Consider the following 7,185-nt stretch of genomic DNA (forward strand, 5'->3'; position numbering starts at 1 on the left):
CCCTCTTGCTGACGTGCCCCAGCTGTGATAATAACCAGCTTGGAGTTTGCAGTCACATTATAATCTTTGCCAGAGACAATTTTTGGTGTTCTAAGGAAAAGGCTGCCGTGCTGGAGATCCATCATCTCTCCCTTCAGTTTGTCTTCTATGACATCAACAAGAGCAAGTTCATCTGCCAAGTCCTTCATTAAGATACTGATGGCACAAGCCATGCCAACAGCACCAACCCCAACAACTGTAATCTTATTCTGGGGCGTATGTTCTTCCTTAAGAAGATTCTGAATCAGCTGATCTTTGAGAGTTGCCATTTTGGACTTAGAACCAAAAGGAATCGGGAGTGCACGTCGGGTGGGCGGGTGGGCGTCAGCGGCGCGCGAGGTTGGATCCGGACTTGGCGGCAGCGGCTCCGACCAAAGACACATTGATTTTTATCCAAGTGTCCAAAATAGTGTATGGAAAAATCTTCAGGACAGCATTAGGCAGTAAACTAGATGCTTTTCCAACTACAATGACCTATAATACTATTTAATATATCCTCCGGTCCTGTATGTCTCTACATCCCACTTTATAGATGACTAAGCTGAAGCTCTGAAGGTCCATATTCAAAAGGTAGATATTGTAATCACAAAGCTTTTCTTCCATATATCAAGCTACCATAATTTTCTGTTGAAGAGAAAGTCCTACGGCAGCATTTGCTCCAATAGCTGCACTAGGTGTCTACAGTGTCAGGCTGGGGTTTCATAGCCCTGGATGCAGAGTCCTCTCTAGGCTCTGCCTAGGCTAAGCATTCCTTTGTCACCCATTCAACAGACATTTGTCCTATATATCAAGTACTGTCATAAACACTGAAAAACCAAGGAACTCCCCTAAAGATACTTAGAAAATCCAGTAACTTGGGACTTAAATCTTTATTTTCTTCATTCTACTGCTGTCCTCCCAGAGCTTTGCTGGTAACCATGGGATCCTTCTGTGACCAAGCATTACCACACACCTTGTGCTTCTAATGATTCCTAGAGCCTCTGCAGATGCCATGCAATAGCAAACTTATTTCAGATACCACTACTTTGAGAACTAGAACTCAGACTCTTAAAAGAAGATCACCCTTTTCTACAGTCAGATAAATTCTGAGTGAACAATTGCTTAGACAATGGGCTTAATGCAAGTATTTAGCTCAACATGTAAATGCAACATCTAGTGCATGGAGAATATAAGAAAAAAAGGAGACATCAAACAGCAATCAATGTAACATTGCAGAGCACCTTGTTCTTGACTATCAAGCTGAAACCCCAACAATGTGGCAGAGAATTTTAGTGAACAGCTACCAGAGGTGCTCCTCGCTACAGACAGTGTTAGTAAAAGTATAGCACAAGGTGTCTTCCTTCAGAGTACAAGTTATTCTCAGCCAAGGGGCACTTCTGACACTCCGTTGACATTCCAAGGAGCTCTTAGCTCATGAGGTAGTGAGGTTATTAGGGTCAGATCACAGAATTTATAGTGACCCCAAACTATCTTGGGCAGCAATTTCTAGCCTGAAGGCTTTTTGGCTAAGTGGAATAACCTCAAACCCTTTTTTCTCTCTCCATGGGAATTGCACCAGCATCCTAAACTTCCTGGAATTCTATGGTTCGCTCATACCATACTACCTTAAAGAAGTCCTCTTCCCTCTTGCTGATGAAAATGATTCCCCCTGGTGGCTGGCCAGTCTTGGTCAACCCATTGGTCTTTGTAGGATAAATGTCTGCCTAGTAGCCCAAAATGCCTTTGGGCTAGCGCAGAAGTGAGTGTTGGAAGCATGAAGATCATGGGCCATAAAGAAAATCACATTCTGTGAGCAGGACTCTAATTTTAACTAAAGAAGCTTCTCCGTTATGTATCTCATCACTCTTTTTACTTTATGGATGCTTCAAGTATTGGCCCCTTTGTTCCCAATTCTATTCCTGAAAGCTCTCTGACATGGTCCATAATTTCTTCCATTTGTTGGATTAGTGCGTACCACATAAACCCACATATGCAACCGTGGGAAATGAACAGGAAAATGATGTCACAAAGCAAAGGAAGTAAGGCTGCTGCAAACCACAAGTCAATAAAGAAGCATCAGCTAACCATTTATGACCAATCATTAGTTTTTGTCTCCAGGTGGAACAGATAGATATGGAAAAGACAGATAGTTCTCTTCCTGTCTGTGAATCAACTCACTTTAATCAACATTTCTTTTAGGAGAGAAAAAAATTTTAATAAATAAAATCTCTTTTTCTGTTTAATTTGCTCTAGGTAGTCTCTCTGTAACTCTTTATGGTATCAGAAATAATGTTTATCCTGAGGTCTTGGAATTGCTGATACAGATAATAGGAGCTCTCTCAAATACTTAAGGATTATTCAGAAAGGTCTCTGATAACAGGCAATATAATGGGTTGTGCTGGTTTTGCATTCAAGTCTCCTGAGCTGATGAAGGAGAGTGGATATAAATGAGAGGGACACAAGGCAGGGGCTCTTTTATACACACACATACACATGCACCCCTATCAGTCACCTGAGGTGTAGTCAAAAACCTTCCAACGTCTTTTGAGCAATTTCACACTTAGAACACCAGCGAAAAAAATCTTTTGGGACAAAGACAAAGTCAATAGAGCAACACTTTCCCATTTACAAACATGTCATTCTCATAATGTGACTATAGTGACCCTGAAATTTATTTTGTATTACACTTTAACAAAACAAAACAAAACAAATAAAAAAGCTGTTATATTTTGTATATGGTGGCAGCAAGCATAACACGTTGACAAAGAAAGGACTGCTTGGTCTCTAATCAACAATTTGAATCACAAGGTAATTGTGCAGAGATAATCCCCAGGAGACTGGAGAACACCCTGAAGGGCAAATCCAGTACTGAAAGATGAAGTGGAGCCGCCCAAGGCAACCACAAATGCACTGGTGAGCTTGTCTCTAGGGCTGGAGGGATTGTGGCTTCCGGAGGGTTTATCACTTTCTCATTTTATTTATTTATTTATTTATTTATTTATTTATTTATTTATATTATGTTATGTTAATCACCATCCAGTACATCATTAGTTTTTGATGTAGTGTTCCATGATTCATTGTTTGCATATAACACCCAGTGCTCCATGCAGTACGTGCCCTCTTTAACACTTTCTCTCTCTGTCTCACCTACAGGTCTCTTGCCATCTTGCCTAATCCAGGTAACCTCTTCAGCTATCCGGGGGATTTGCTAATGTTTCCCATCAATTCTCTATCTTCTTCCCTTTGGTAGTGCTCGCTGCTCTGATCTGAGGGCAAAATCTCAGTGAAAATATCCCAGTGTTCACAGCTTTATCAACCAGTCCTCCCGTCCCCAAACTGGCTGAGGCTCCCAAGGCTTTCTTTCTTTTTTTTTTTTTTTTAAAGATTTTTGTTTATTTATTTGACAGAGAGAGAGACAGCAAGAGAGGGAACATAAGTGGTGGGGAGTGGGAGAGGGAGAAGCAGGCTTCCCGCTGATCAGGGAGCCCGATGCGGGGCTCGATCCCAGGACCCCGGGATCATGACCTGACCCGAAGGCAGACGCTTAACGACTGAGCCACCCAGGCGCCACCCCAAGGCTTTCTGTACTTAGGGACATTCCTCAAAAGAAAATAAATGCAAAAAAAAAAAAAAAGGCCTAAAATTGTCTCCCTTGCAGGCTGCTCAAGACTTGGTTCTTGTCAGGGCATTAAGAGAAAGATGGGACTTCATTAAGAATGTGTGCAAAAGGACCTCCTTTAGGGGCAGACTTAGTGCCGGAATTATGGGGTGTGGCTTTGCACCCTAATAGATGGAGCATTCCTAGAGTTTGTAGCCCAATAAAACTGGGTTAGGATCCTTATCTTATTTACTTGTCTGTTTGTTTGTTTGTTTTTAGCTATGTAACCTTGAGTAATTACTCAAGTCTGAGATTCGGTTTCCTTACCCATAAAATGGGAATAAGAAAATCTATCTTCCTTGATTGTTGTGTGGATTTCATTAAATAATAACTGAAAAGTACTTTGCATCATACCTGCCATACAATGGGTACTCAACAGGTCATAAGTACTTGAAAAATAGTATCTTTGGTGTTTCTCAACATGCTGGTTGAAAAATGTTAGTGATGGTATTCTGTCACTTCAACTCATACAGGTAGAGAATTAAAATAGTAGTTAACACACAGTGCTTTCTGTGTACCTAGTGTTAGTCAGCACTTTACATATGTTAAGCATTTAATCTTTACTTCAAATAGCTAGTTTTACTCTCACTCCCATTTAAATCTGAATAAATGGGGTCAAAGGGAATTTAGTAGCTTGCCCAAGGTCCCATAGTTAGTATACATTGGAAACCAGATATATTTATGGGTAGTTTGCCTTTAAAGTCCATGCTTTTAATCACTACACTTTACTTCCTCTCATCACACCCAATGATTTTAAATAAAAAGTCTATTTATTGCTTTCAGATCCACCTATTATAGCTGCCCATAGACTTCTCTGACTCTAATTCTGACCCTAAGATTTATAAATTTATGCCTGCTCCAGTCTTCTTTGTTCATCTTATACACAAATACAAACAAATAGTTCACTTTCTTATGTGTAACTGATAAACAGCTCGCTCTGCCTTCAAACAGGCAATATTTTGCTTCACCACCATAGTAAAGCTCATTTATTAAAAAATAGTCCTACCCAATTGTATGACTCCTTTGCTCATAGTGATAGAATCCTAAATAGGGTGTCCTCTCTCTCTTTCTCTTGTGTTCTGTTTGTCATTCTTTTTCCTGTATGAATAGACTTAGAAGATGTTATAAAATGAGAAAGCTTGAGAATAAAGAACACTCCAGAAGACAATCACTTTTTAAATTCAAAAAAGAATGATTCCAAGATAAGGTGACTGCTGCTTTTAATATACTCAGTAGAACTCAAGCATCTAGAACTAGCTTTTTCCTGGATCTTCCTGGACAACGGGTCCTGCTACTATCTCTGCTAGGATACAGAATGCTCTAAAATGGGAACTGAAAGTTCTGCTCAATGTTCATGCAGGACTGCTATGGATTCAAATCTTCAATTTGACCAATGGTTAAGATACAGTCCACTTGGCATGTTTCCTTTCTTTCTACCTTGCATTAATTCCTGTGGTAGATTTGATTGTGTCAATTTAGGTAATCTACATATTCTAGAATTCCCATCACTGCGTAGTTCTGGATTAGCATGAGCCACATGAGACATTTTGCATGAGATCTGGCAGGCAGATATGAAGCAACAGCAATATATATATTTTTTCTTTTTTATGCTTGGAAGGTTGGCACAGACCATGAAACACTGTTGATGCTCAGACATATTGTCACTTATCTGCTGGGTTACATAGCATGGGGCAGAAGCCAGACCCACAGCCCCTTTGGCTTTACCGTATCTTCTCCTTCAGCTTTTCTGACTCCTGAGTGAAGTGCCTATCTAAGTCTATGACAAAGGCCACCAGCTACTTCTTCAGGTCACCTCATCATCAAAGTTGGTGGCCTAGAGGTGGTGAGGGACCAGCAAGTTCCAGAGGATCCTTGAGGCTTCTAATTCATCTTTGCTTGTTTCTAGTTGTCCTTGTCTTCTTACTTCATGCCTGTCTTTTCTCCCTGACTACGGACTGCTTATCTGCAACTTTAGGCTTCAGCACCAGATACAGAAACAATAGCCTCATATGGATTATTTAACCAGCTCCAATAATTATGTATGGTCAAATTCTTGAAGAAAATTATTATACATATATTAGCCTGCTCAGGCTACCATAACACGGTATCACGGATTGGGTGGCTTAGACAACACACTTATTTTCTCACAGTCTAGAGGTTAGAAGTCCAAGATCAAGGTACCAGTAGGGTTGGTTTCTGGTAAGATTTCTCTTCCTGGCTTATAGACAGCTGCTTTCTCTCTGTGTCTTCAAATGGGTTTTCCTGTGTGTGCATGTGGAAAGAGAAAGAGAAAGAGCTCTGATACCTCTTCTTCTTCTTATAAGGACACCAGCCTTATCAGATTAGGGCTCCACTTTAATGACGTCACTTAATTTTAATTACCTCTTTAAAAGCCCTACACCCAAATACAGTCGTTCTGGAGGTTAAGCTTCAACATAAGAATTTTGGGTGGACCAAACCCAGTCCATAATATTCCGTTGTCTGGCCCTTCAGGATTCATGTCTTTCTTGCATGTAAAATACATTCACCCCATCCCAACAGCTCTATGAGTCTTAACCCATTCCAGCATCAATCCCAGGTCTAAAGTCTCATCTAGACATCATGTAAATCAGGTATGGGTGAGACCTAAAGTGTGATTCATCCTGAGGCAAAAATTATTCTCCAGCAGTGAACCTGTGAAATCAGTGGAGTTATGTGCTTCCAAAATACAATGGTGGGACAGACATAGGATAAGCATTCCCATTCTGAAAGGGAGAAATGGGAAAGGAGAAAGAGGTGACAGCTTCCAAGCAAGTACAAAACCTAGCAAGAAAAATTCCATTAGAACTGAAACTTCAAGAATAATCCTCTTTGGATAAATGATCTGCCCTTCAGGCTCACTGTGGTGTTGCCCCCATGGTGTGGTGTGGCCCTATGCTCACGGCTCTTTCTAGTGGCTCTGCACAAATGAATCTTTGCTGGTGGCCCAGCCCCTGAGGTACTGGGTGGGTATGTGCTGCATCATCCTCTGAAACCAAGGAAAACCAGCATTGTCTCCTGGGCCTTTACAGTCTGGGCCTGTGGTGAAAGTGGCAGACCTAGCGATCTCTGAATGACCTTGAAAGTCATTCTTACCTTTGCTTGAAGGAAAAGCATGTTCATAGCTAGATAGATAGTTCTTTTGTCCTCTTCTGTAGGATTCCAGGAGGTTAAAAGCTTTCCTTTATTTCATCCTGTCACTGTCCCCTTTAATTCAAACTAACATTGTCTCTGCAAGTGTAATCCCATCTCTATTCCTGGCTTCTGCTAATTTGGTTTACATAGGTAAACTCTTTGTAGAGTGATTGTCCAGCCACACCTTTGGTGTTTTCTCCAGAACATGCTTTCTCATTTTTTGCAATATGGCTAGGCTGAGAATTTTCTAACTCTCCAAGTTCTGGTTCCTTTTTACCTAATGATTTCTTCAATTTATCTCTCTCTCTCACGTTTTACCATGAGCAATAAGGAGAAGCCAGGCTACACTTTCAACA

The sequence above is a fragment of the Leptonychotes weddellii genome, chromosome 8 (assembly GCF_054177405.1).
Source record: "Leptonychotes weddellii isolate Sample4059 chromosome 8, ASM5417740v2, whole genome shotgun sequence".
In the NCBI taxonomy this organism is placed as follows: Eukaryota; Metazoa; Chordata; class Mammalia; order Carnivora; family Phocidae; genus Leptonychotes; species Leptonychotes weddellii.